Raw genomic sequence first — 13,606 nt, 5'->3', positions numbered from 1 at the left:
GAATTTCACTACACTATTGTAGACGAATAGGAAGGCACTAGAAGCCTCAGAAATGCTTAAAGAATAAGAAAGTGTCTTACTTTTTTACCCAAAGCACCAGAGGTCACCAGTGGGGAAACTAGGTTGCAAAGCAAATTGATCACATTGGCAATTAATCAGCTGTAGGAAGTGATAATTCTCAGAACATATATCAAACAGTAAGTAGAGACCCATCTTACATGCATTCATTTGGAATGCCACATGTTGTTTCTACTTCTCTCTCCTCCCCTCACTTTTGCTGTAGGGGTGCAAGGGCCATAGCCTAGAAATAGATACTTCCTAACTTACACATCTCTACTCTCATGTTCTTGTTTGCAAGAAATTCAAAGCCAAGATGGTAGAACACAACTATTATCCTGAAAGCCATAGAATTACTGTGATTCTAGCAGTACAGCAGTCTCTGCCTTATTGGTAGACAGAAGCTTAGTTCTGCCACTGTTTATTCCTCACAGACATGCTTTATTTATAGGAATATTTAGAGAATAGGTTTAGTGGGAAAGGACTACTCTTAACGGGTGATGAATTCTCTGTTAGCAGCTAGAAAAACAGTTCAAAATAAGATTGACTGTTCTGTATTCCAGAAGTGTTTGTTCTGACATTTGGGTAAAGGTCATTATTTCAGTGTTCAGTTATCGAATCAGCATTGGACTTAGAAAATTAGTTTTTGAGAGGGTCTTGATTTCTATACGTTTGTGTGACAAAACCAAATGAGCTCTACGAGCAGAAAGTGCCTGCATTACCATTTAGCAATCTGAGTTTGAGTAAGTCTTGGGTAGGCAGGGACTCCAAGCACTTTATGTTGCATTCCGCAGCTTTCTCTGGTTTAGGTGTAGTGTTGTCAGATCTTGACAGAAGTCATTTCTAGCCCTCTGCTGGAAGGAAGGTTGCTGCAACACACAGCTCAAGGATGTTCTGACTGTTCTAGACTGTTCTCAGTGGTAGCAGATGACAGAATGAGGACTAATGGTCTCAAGTTGCAGTGGGGGAGGTTTAGGTTGGATATTAGGAAAAACTTTTTCACTAGGAGGGTGGTGAAGCACTGGAATACATTACCTAGGGAGGTGGTGGAATTTCCTTCCTTAGAAGTTTTTAAGGTCAGGCTTGACAAAGTCCTGGCTGGGATGATTTAGTTGGGGATTGGTCCTGCTTTGAGCAAGGGGTTGGACTAGATGACCTCCTGAGGTCCCTTCCAACCCTGATATTCTATGATTGTGTTAGGGAAGGTAAACAGAGTTGAGAAAGAAGGTTATTTAAGAGGCCCCCAAAATGTAGATGTGCCAAGTGTCTTTGTTATCATAGACTAAGTAGTGACAATTTTATTTGAAACATGGTGATAAAATGCTAAAACTGTTTTACTGTTTATTGAGGCATATAGGGAGCAAAACAAGTTGAAACCATATAAAAAGCTGCCATATCAATGAACAGGAAAAGTATGGAACAAAACACCTGCTGGATATAGGCAATGAAGAAATGTGTGGGTGCTAGGTTTGAAAATTCCCACAAATTAGTTAAAAACTTCTAGTGAATGTAGTTCAGCCTTATTTGGTTTACAGAAGATTTGAAAAACCAGAGAAAACAGGGCACATCTGTAGGCCACAATGATGTGGGATAAGGCTCCACTCCAGAGCTTGGATTCATATTGAATGCTGTCCATGCACGAGGTGAGGAATGGAAGTCCATGAGATGAGGCACTAAACTGAGATCACTTTCTTGGTACCTATGCTGGTGGAAGTCAAGTAGCCCCTTTTAGAAAAGCTGAAGATAACTCCCAATCTCTTGGTCAAGATTTCCTCACCTAATAAAACAGGTTCTAATGTCTAATGTGTGTGAATTAATTATAGCTATATATAGTGGCCACCACATATGCCGAATGCAGTCACTGAATTACCAGTGTGTAATTCATTACTACATGAAGTGCGTTGAATATCATGACTGAAAAGTGCGATTCAAAACTAAATTGTGAAGTCTTGACTCATTTTTGCAAAAACATAATACATGTTGTCCTTCCTACATATCTATTACACCAATCAGGACCAAATCACCACTAAAATTATTTTATCTTTTGATAAATATTTTTTGGTAATTGATGTTATGTGTTTACTAGGTAGTTTCATCACTGTCTTAGATACTGCACTGGGGTGGTGACATGATTGCTTAATAGGCCAATTCAATAAAACGTACATATCACTTACAAAATGTTTTACACTTTCAAAGAGCTGTGCAAGTATTAATTAAACATTTCCCTCCATTCATTTGTGCAAGTGGGAGAGAGAGGGCTTTGACTTGATAATCAAGACTGGTGCAGTGGCAAGAAGAAATTTTCAAGCAAGACAAAATTTACTATCTCCTTTATCCACTAGGGGGACCTATTGTTATGACTAAAAAAATGGTATCTGAAGTTATAAGAACAAAATCAAATATCTGGCTGAAGTTTTATAACTGAATCTTTTAACCCTAACCAAGTCTGCACACATCTTAAATCCTAATGTGCCTCTTCCAACCATGGAATAGTTAGTTTCCAACTAAGATCTGACTTCTATACAGCACCAATAAAATCTAAACATTCTAAATGCACGGATAGCTCACATTTCTATGTTGAATCATCTTGGCAGCATTACTGTCAAATAGAAATAAAAAGAAAAGGAAAACAAAGATTCATTGTTTGTGATTTATAATAATTCCTTAGAAAATATGTACTGATTCATAGATGTGGAGGAAGAAAAGAGAAACAACTATCCCTTCTTCTTTGTCTCGACAGCCAAATAGCTTTACCCCTGTCCTGATCATTTCCTGTCTCAAGTAAGCAAATTCCTCCTGAGACCAGTCTATTCAAGATGCTGCTGCCAAAATCAACTTTATGGCCTATGTCAGCCTCTAGTTTCAGTCATTTCACTGTCTTGCCATTGTGCTGCGCCTTAAATTTAAATGTCTTTTTCTTGCTTTTTAAGGCCTTATAACACTCAGTCGTTTGCTCATCTCTCTGACCCCTAGTCCCTTTTATATATCCCCGTGACCTGACTGCTCTGCCAGTTATGCCAATCTCGATATACCTTTCATCTCCTTCTCTCATAAATATCTCTGTGCCTTCTTCCATACTGCTCCTCATGTGTGGAATACCACCCCCATGCTCCAACTTCTTTACCATGGTACATCCCTCATTCATTCAAATCCATCCAAAAAACTGGTTTCAGAGTAGCAGCCATGTTAGTCTGTATTCTCCCCACTGTATTTTCCACCAAATGCATCCGATGAAGTGAACTGTAGCTCACGAAAGCTTACGCTCAAATAAATTTGTTAGTCTCTAAGGTGCCACAAAATTATCCAAAAAATTATTTCCACTATGAAAAGTTAGGGGGAGGTAAAGTTAGCCAAAAAGCACAGCAAAAAACATTAAAAGTTTACATGCCTCTGCTTGCTTAATATCCGTGTTATACTGTTATTGTCACACTGCTGCTCCCTCTCCCATTCTTTCTTTCTGCCTTTTTGTCTTTTTATACTGCCCACTTGTGTCCTGTTGCATTTAGATTGCATGCTTTGCAGAGTCTTTACAGGCTGTGTCTTTGCTTATTTTGGTGATGTATCTAATTCCCTTTTGAGCATTCAGAAATAATGAGTTAAATCTTATTTGCTCACAGTGGATCCTTTTTACTATTGTTCCCATTGCTATCAACAAATATGTAAGCCCTGAGAACATTTTGCCTTTCCTCAGAAAGAATATTGGTTTGATCAATTCCTCTTATTTCACACATTTCAATATGTTAAAATAATGTACTTGGACTGTTTAAAATTTGCAGTGGATAACCTGTGCAGGGTAAAAGTTAAGATTATTTAAAAAGGTAATTGAAAGATTCATGTTTAAATCATGTATGTCAATAGAGTTTTCTCCCAAAATATGTAATATTAATTATTGTATTATCTGACCATGTAATATGAATGCTGTAGTGAACCAAATATTAGCTCCTTTTAGCTGGATCTCTTCCAATGTACTTGTGAATTTAGAATTTTAAATTCACTTGTGAATTTAGAGATTAGAGGTACAAATTTAGAGGTACAAACTAGGGGCCTATGCTCAATTTTCAAAAGTGACCCCTGGGATTTAGGCTTCTAAGTCACTTGGGAATTTTTTTTGAAAATTTTATCCCAACATCTAGTGCTTGGAATGTGGATATGTTTCATATGGCAGCCTTCAAAGCACTTTTTAAAATGTATTTATTATTTACGTGTATTTAAACAGGTGAAAAAATGAAACTGAAGTCATTTTTACAAGGCCATGATTTGGCCAAGAGGTAACCTTTCTATCTACTTCCACTATGACAAAATTAAACAGCAATCTAGAATGAATTTGTGGCAGGGCTCAATTTTATGTTTCATGTGCGCCCCAATCTCGCATTAATCTCAGATGTGGGTGTGGAAGGAATACAGGATTGTTCTTATAATTTGGTGAAATGAAATGATGAAACACAGTAATAAATTCTTGATTAAATAATGGAAGGGAACCTTTCAGAGAACTGGAGGAGGTGGTTTGAACACTTCACATTTCTCTGGAAGCAAGTGGTACAGCACAGAAATCTGAGAGGATGAAATTCTGCACACTGCTGCATGTATTTGGCCCAGAAGCACTGAAGATTTATAATACATTGCAGTGGGAGCGCCAGGAAAACTATGCACTGCTAGACAAAATCGTTCCAAAATGTCAAGAATACTGTAACCCATGCAAGAACGTCACCAGGAAAAGGTGCATTTTCTGTACAAGAAATCAGCTGCATGAGCATTATGACAGGTTTCAGAGTAGCAGCCGTGTTAGTCTGTATTCACAAAAAGAAAAGGAGTACTTGTGGCACCTTAAAGACTAACAAATTTATTTAAGCATAAGCTTTCATGAGCTACAGCTCACTTCATCAGATGCATTCAGTGGAAAATACAGTGGGGAGATTTATATACACAGAGAACATGAAACAATGGGTGTTACCATGCACACTGTAACGAGAGTGATCACTTAAGGTGAGCTATTACCAGCAGGAGGGCGGGGGGGGGAACCTTTTGTAGTGACTTGGAGTGGATGGGTCATTACACAAAGTAAAACTATTTCCCCATATTTATTCCTCCCCCCCCCCCGCTCCCCACTGTTCCTCAGACGTTCTTGTCAACTGCTGGAAATGGCCCTCCTTGATTATCACTACAAAAGGATCCCCCCCACCCCCGCTTTCCTGCTGGTAATAGCTTACCTTAAGTGATCACTCTCCTTACAGTGTGTATGATAAAACCCATTGTTTCATGTTCTCTGTGTGTGTATATAAATCTCCCCACTTTATTTTCCACCAAATGCATCCGATGAAGTGAGCTGTAGCTCACGAAAGCTTATGCTCAAATAAATTTATTAGTCTCTATGGTGCCACAAGTACTCCTTTTCTTTTTACTGATCATTATGTTACAGACCTATCTAATAAAGTCAAGCCATGTGAACTTGAGCAGTTAAGAGATGGATTAATTAGAGGCTGGATTATTTGTGGGATCCCTTTGTACTCCACCTTCCACATCAAATTTAGATCCTTGGGCAAGGTTCTCCTCACAGCTCTGCCCTTTTACGCTGGGTAAGAGGTCAGAGATGCACAGAGGGGCTCTAAAAGCTGAAGTTCTGGCTGTGAGAGAATCTCCCTGGCTCACCAGCCATACGGCTGATTTCTGAGGACCCCCTTACCAGCTCAGATATAGAGGAGGCATTGGGGGCAGAAATCCCCCAGTGATGTCTCAGTTATGGTGGGGCTGCAATGCAGCTATGTTTGCCACTTAGCTGGTGTTTGCACTGCCAGTGAAAAGATTTAATATGCTGTATTTTTTTTCACTTGGGACCAAAGTTCCCTGTAAGCTGCACACTTGCGAGGCTGCCCAGTAACTACTGTACATGTCAAAGGGCTGGGAGCGTGGCCAGCACTCAGGTCCTGCTCTGGAAGCGGGGCTCTCAACCTGCTGAAACTGTGGCTTTTCTCAGCTCTGGGGGACTGGGAAGTGGGATGGACCTAAGGATTGTCAGCAGGGAGGATAAGGAGTGGGGTAGAGTTGGCTGGGCCTCCTGAAAGGGAGGTCCGTGAAGTCTGAGGTGGGGTTAGATTGTCAAGAGCAACCAGTGCTTAATTTGTAATGAAAGAGGTGCTGGGACTCAAGCTGGTTTTTTCACTTTCATAACTGATGCATCAAGCCCAGAGGTTCTGGGGCTATGAACTGCCAAGCACGGAGGTGCAGCGGCTCAGTCCTGGCAAGCTCTGGCACAAAGTAAGCACTGAACGCAGTCCAGGACCGGGAAGATTGATTAAAACTGCCTTTGCCCCTCCTTAGAGGCACAGCACCAAATCTCATTCCTTGTATTCAGAATTCTGCATAATCTATGTCTCTTCTCTTGTCTCCTTTTGCCCCATTAATGCCTTTGCATGCACCCATCCACCACATTTCATATGGAGGGTTCTTTGGTTTTTATTTTAGTAAGCTCAAAGCACTCGTTTAGAAATGCTACACTCCATATGCATGTTCTGTAGGTGCCTATGAACTGAGACAAAGGCTCCATACGATGAGGCAAATGCAACCTTAACTTTGGCATTTTGATCCTTTTTGGCATTTTGATTCCTTAACCATGCCACCTACATGTTCCCTGAACAGATTTTATTTTTTTGCATGGAATAAATAATAAGAATTTTCATTTCAAAGTAGTTTGGTGTTAAAAAAAGACTGCTCTAAATAAAATAGAAAAAGATGTAAAATTTGGCAGACAGAATGGAAGTTTTCTTTTTTAAATTATTCTTTGCATTTCAGTAGCCCTTGATGTTAGGGGAAAACAGAATTAAAGGGGGTGTATTGAAGGACCCCTGCTAATGATGGAAGTTCGGATTATCCCTGATTTAGGGTCTGTCACCTATGGTCTCAGTGAAACAGGAAGACAAGATTAAACGAAATTAAAATTAAATGAAGGTGAACGAAAAGACAGTTTATTCGGTACAGGTAAGTAAAGAACACTTGGTGATTTGGAATCAAGGGTGTGAAGCCCAGTCCCTCTAGCCCTTACAGATGTTATGGATTAACAGTCAAGAAATCTGTACTTTACAGATGAGACGTCAGTCATGGAGGGAAGGTCGTGTCTGACCGATTGCCTCAGCTCAGGTTGTGTGATGGACAACCCGGACCTTCTACTGTGCCTGGTGATGGTGATGCACACAGGAAGAACATGGATCAAATCAGCTGCTGGACCAAAATCCCTCAATCTCAGGTAAGTAGGAGTGAGTTGATGTGTTGCCTCTCAAAGACTGGTCACGATGACCGATGTGGAGACGGGCTGCCACCATGATGGACAGCATCTGATAGCCTGTGAGAGAAGCTTATATACTCTCTTGTTTCCAGGCAGAATTGCAGAATCATGTGACCAATCTTTTCCCACTTTACAGAAAAAGGGCGCCAAAAGCCCAACAAGAAGGGAGACCAACATGGCTCCCAAACAACTTTACAGAATTCAAAATGGCAATTGCGAACACATTTTTAAAATGATACCATAACACAATATACAGTTAGAATACGTAATGTAACAGTTTTCCCGTACACTGAGGCCTCAACTAAGATCAGGTCTGTACAGATACACAGCCCAAGTGTACACACAAAGTTGCACTGGTTTAACTAAAGGAGTGATGTTAACCAATATAGTCCCACCTGGTACAACTTTGTGCATGTTGGTTTAAACCTGTCTTAGTTTAAACGACAATCTTCTATGGGATTTGGAGAATTCTATAATCTATTGCATCTCCATCTATTGCATCTGTATCCACAGAGAAATCCATCTGATCAAGTGCAGAGAGGCTACTCAGGCCCTAAAACAGGAAATGAAATAGCCATTGTTTATAAATATTGTAGTCTTGTGTTCCCTCTGCTGCTTCTTCAGCAGCAGTCTTATAATTAACTTTACACAGCTGTACTGAGATCATCAATGATGTTGGAATGCACACGAAAATTCAAACAAAAATGTTATATTTTGAACTCTGTTAAAAAAAAGGATCAAAAATATGATAAAGGAGAAATTGACAACATGGATAGTTCATATTTAAGTTTCCATGAAGATGATATAAACAATAAGAGTTAAATATATATGTGTAAACTGCAAAAATGTACACGATCTTATTTTAATTCATCACAAGGTAGTAAGATTTCAGCCACTTATTTAAGCCTGATTTCTACATGACCATCTAAAAATGTACATCTTGATTGACATTTATATCAAATTTCTGCTGTAATAATTGAAAAGTTTATTATTTGCATTGGCTGATTTATAAATAGAATTTACTTAAATGTATTGTTAACCTGCTTTGAGTGCTTTTAACAATTATTACTGATTTTGTGCTATTTTTCTTTGGAAAGTGGGAGTTTACATGCAAGGACAATGACGTTAAAACTAATAAATTAGAAATCTTTGTTCAAGAAGGACCACAGGATACTCGTCTTTAAATCAACTGTAATACGAACATTATCTCTGGGTAGAACTGAGAGCATGCAAAAAGAGCGGTGGCAAACTCATGCAGAAGTATTTTTTGTTTGCTTATTTTTGCTTTTTTAATATACATAAAGTCATAAATAAATAGTATGTCTTAAATTCAAGCATGGCCAGGTCTGCTTTAATGTTTGCTCAAGCAACTATGTAAAGACAAGACTAGAGAGAACAAGAAAATAATTATTGTGTGCTCTTGCTTCTTTATATATAAAATATTCTTGCTGCTTGACAGTATTTTACACTAGCACTTCATTGCTGAAAAGTATATTAATGGGGTTCAAAAATCCTTTATGAATTATTGTAATATCCTCCACATTTTTAAACAATACAAAGTTTCACAAATTGTACATATTGGATTTTGCTTGTTCACTAGCACTTGCTTTTCATGCTCATTAGAAGTCAGTGTGGTGAGTACATGTGACTTTCTCAAACCTGGGGCTCAGTCCAGTGGTATTTGATGGATTCTACATATATCCTTCTTTCTTTTAGTTGCATTTTAAAACCTTTTCTTTACAATTTGCAGAATTCCATTTTTTTAAAAACAATTTCAGTAGATAGTATAAATGGTTATTTTTATTAATTTAAATTTTTATGTGGTGGTAAATAATGGGAGGTTCAGGCAATAATGGGCTCAGACAATAATTATTTAATGACAGTCAACATTGAGATTCAATAAATTAAAGCTTTACACCGGTAAAACACAAATTTGTCAACATCGCATGTCAAAACATTGAAAGTGAATATCCTCAAATCAAATTCTAATAAATTCTCAAGCAGCAGTTTTCTTAATTTCGCTGTCTATAAATTTAGATTATCATCAATGGAATTTTTTTTTTTGCCTGTTTGTGTGTGTACTGTGAAATCGACATTTACCAACATTTATCCAAAAAACTCTAATCCTTCCAAGCCTATCTATCTCATAAAATAAAAACTAATTTAAAAGGTGGAAAATCAGTAAAGGAATCCACAAAATCCACCAGACTCTAAGTTGCAATTTCAGGGCTCATCTACACTACACAGTTAGGTCGACATAAAGCAGTTTATGTCGACCTAATTATGTCAGTATCTACACTACAGCCTTCCTCTCGCCAATGTAAGGCCTTGTCTACACTACAAAATTAGGTCGAATTTATAGAAGTCGGTTTTGTAGAAAGCGTTTTTATACAGTCGATTGTGTGTGTCCCCGCACAAATGCTCTAAGGCCTGGTCTACACTATGAGTTTATGTCAGATTTAGCAGTGTTAAATCCAAATTAACCCTGCACCCGTCTACGCAGTGAAGCCATTTTTTTGACATAAAGGGCTCTTAAAACCAATTTCTGTACTCCTCCCCAACGAGGGGATTAGCGCTGAAATCAACATCACCATTTTGAATTAGGGTTAATGTGGATGCAATTCGAAGGTATTGGCCTCCAGGAGCTATCCCAAAGTGCACCATTGTGACCGCTCTGGACAGCACTCTGATCTCAGATGCACTGGCCAGGTGTACAGGAAAAGCCCTGGGAACTTTTGAATCTCATTTCCTGTTTGGCCAGGCAAGCACATCAGCAAGGTGACCATGCAATCCCAGAATTGAAAAAGAGCTCCAGCATGGACCGAATGGGAGGTACTGGATCTGATCACTGTATGGGGAGAGGAATCTGTGCTATCAGAACTACATTTCAAAAGATGAAATGCCAAAACATTTCAAAAAATCTCAAGGCCAAGAGGGACAGAGGCTACATCAGGGACGCAACACAGTGCCGTGTGAAATTTAAGAAGCTCAGACAAGCGTACCAGAAAACCAAAGAATCAAATGGATGCTCCAGGACAGAGCCCCAGACATGCTGCTTCTATGCTGAGCTGCAATTCTAGGGGGGGCCGCCATCACTACCCTACCCCTGTCCATGGACTCTCCACCATGGCTGAGGATTTTGCAGATGGGGAAGATTAGGAGGAGGAGGAGGAGCTTGGGGAGAGCACACAACACACTGTTTTCCCCGACAGCCAGGATCTTTTTATCACCCTGACTGAAATACCCTCTCAACCCAACGAAGCCAGAGAAGGGACTGCTGGTGAGTGTACCTTTTTAAATATAATACAGGTTATAAAAGCAAGTATTTTTTAATGATTAAGTAGCCCTGAGGACTTGGAATGCATTCGTGGCCAGTACTGCTACTGGAAAAGTCTGTTAATGTGTCTGGGGATGGAACGGAAATCCTCCAGGGACATCTCCATGAAGCTCTACTGGAGGTACTCTAAAAGCCTTTGCAGAAGGCTTCTGGGGGGAACAGCCTTATTCCTTCCTTCATGGTAGGACACTTTACCACGCCATGCTAGTAGCAAGTAATCTGGTATCATTGCATGACAAAGCCTGGCAGCATATGGTCCCAGTGTTTGCTGGCATTCAAGCAACATCCGTTCTTTATCTCTCTGTGTTATCCTCAGGAGAGTGATATTGTTCATGGTAACCTGGTTGAAATAGGGGAATTTGATTAAGGGGACATTCAGAGGTGCCCGTTCCTACTGGGCTGTTTGCCTATGGCTGAAAAGAAATCCTCTCCACAGTTAGCCACGCGGTGGGAGGGGGTGGCCATTGTCGCTGAGCTGTTCACGTTTGGCTAGCAGGGATCTTCCCTGATACCAGCCAAGTGGTGGGGGGAGGGGAAAAGCAATCAAACCAGAGAATTGGATTTGGGGAGGGGGTTAGTTTGGTTTCTGCTGCTGCACATTAACAGGAAAACTGCAGCACTAAATGGCCAACTCAATGGGCTTTGCTTGGTATGGGAAAGGAGGGGGCTGCTGTTATGAAGGTTGCAGGAGCCGAAAGACTATGGCTTTCCATTCGGCCTGCAAGCCCAATTCTTTTGCCCGGCCCTTCATGTGTGAGCTCTAACACCAAAGCCTCAGGCACTCAATATAAGATGCAAAATGCGACCTTGTACCAAATCACATGTGCTATGTAATGTGAATAGTGTTGTTCACCGTGAAAGAGTATAGCCATTGTTCTGTAAAATGTATCTTTTTAAATACTTCACTCCCTTTTTTTCCTCCAGCAGCTGCAAATGTTTCAAGCCTCCCTCCTCCGTCCCAAAGGCTATCTCAGATAAGGTGGCAAAAAAAACGCACGAGCGATGAAATGTTCTCTGAGCTCATGCAGTCGTCTGGCACTGACAGCTGTGTGGAGGGACACAATAGCAGAGTACAGGACAGTGGCCGATGAACGTGAGGAGTGGTGGCGGCAGGAAGATCAGAGGAGGCATGAGGAAATGCTGGGGCTACTGCGGGATCAAACGGACATGCTCCGGCATCTGGTGGAGGTTCATGAATGGCAGCAGGATCACAGACTGCCGCTGCAGGCCCTGTTTAACTGCCCTCCCTCCTCCCCAAGTTCCATAGCCTCCTCACCCAGATGCCCAAGAACACAGGGTGGGAGGCTCTGGGCACGCAACCACTCCACCCTAGGTGACAGCCCAAGCAACAGAAGGCTGACATTCAACAAGTTTTAAAGTGGCCTTTTCTTTCCCTCCTACTCTCCTCCCACACCCCACACTCCTCCCACACACCATACCTTGTGAATTCTCTCCCTATTTTTATAATCAATTAATAAAGAATACATGTTTTTTAAATTATAGTGACTTTATTTCCTTTGCAAGCAAGCTGTGATCGAAGGTGGGAGGGCGGGTGGCTTACAGAGAATTAGAGTCAACCAAGGGGGCGGGTTTTCATCAAGGAGAAACAAACAGTAGTGTCACACAGTAACCTGGCCAGTCATGAAACTGGTTTTCAAAGCTTCTCTGATGCGCACCGCTTCCTGCTGTGCTCTTCTAACTGCCCTAGTGTCTGGCTGCGCGTATTCAGCGGCCAGGCGATTTGCATCAACCTCCCACCCCGCCATAAACATCTCCCCCTTACTCTCACAGAGATTGTGGAGCCCACAAGAAGCAGCAATAACAATGGGAATATTGGTTTTGCTGAGGTCTGAGCGAGTCAGTAAACTGCACCAGCGACCCTTTAAACATCCAAATGCACACATTACCACCATTCTGCACTTGTTCAGCCTGAACAGCTCCTGACTACTGTCCAGGGTTCCTGTGTATGGCTTCATGAGCCAGAGCATTAAGGGGTAGTCTGGGTCCCCAAGGATAACTATAGGCATTTCAACATCCCCAACAGTTATTTTCTGGTCTGGGAAGTAAATCCCTTCCTGCAGCCATTTAAACAGACCAGAGTTCCTGAAGACACAAGCATCATGAACCTTTCCCGGCCATCCCATGTTGATATTGGTGAAACATTCCTTGTGATCCACCAGTGCTTGCAGCACCATTGAAAAGTACCCTTGAAGTTTATGTACTGGCTGCCCTGGTGATTTGGTCCCAAGATAGGTATATACTTTCCGTCTATAGCCCCACCACAGTTAGGGGATCCCACTGCAGCAAAGCCATTTAGTATGACCTGCACATTTCCAAGAGTCACTATCTTTGATAGCAGCAGCTCAATGATTGCATTGGCTACTTGCATCACAGCAACCCCCACAGTAGATTTGCCCACTCCAAATTGATTACCGACTGATTGGTAGCTGTCTGGCATTGCAAGCTTCCACAGGGCTATTGTCACTCACTTGTGAACTGTGAACTGTGAGGGTTGCTCTCATCTTGGTATTCTTGTGCTTCAGGGCAGGGGAAAGCAAGTCACAAAGTTCCATGAAAGTGCCCTTATGCATGCGAAAGTTTTGGAGCCACTGAGAATCATCCCAGACCTGCAACACTATGCGGTCCCACCACTCTGTGCTTGTTTCCCAGGCCCAGAATCGGCGTTAACACCATGATCTCAAAATTGCAGGGGAACGCGGTTTTAGAGAAAAGTGTGTTCATGTCCTCATCACTGCGCTGCCATCACCTCCTTGGTTTTTCAGGTGCTGGCTCTGCATACACTGCATGATAATGCGCAAGGTGTTTACAATGGTTATAACTGCTGTGGTGAGCTGAACAGGCTCCATGCTTGCTGTGCTATGGCGTCTGCTCTTGCTCAGGCAATCCAGAGAAAAGGGAGTGAAACAATTGTTTGC

The sequence above is a fragment of the Dermochelys coriacea genome, chromosome 5 (genome assembly GCF_009764565.3).
Source record: "Dermochelys coriacea isolate rDerCor1 chromosome 5, rDerCor1.pri.v4, whole genome shotgun sequence".
Taxonomy (NCBI): domain Eukaryota; kingdom Metazoa; phylum Chordata; order Testudines; family Dermochelyidae; genus Dermochelys; species Dermochelys coriacea.
Note: the sequence above shows the minus strand (reverse complement) of the source record.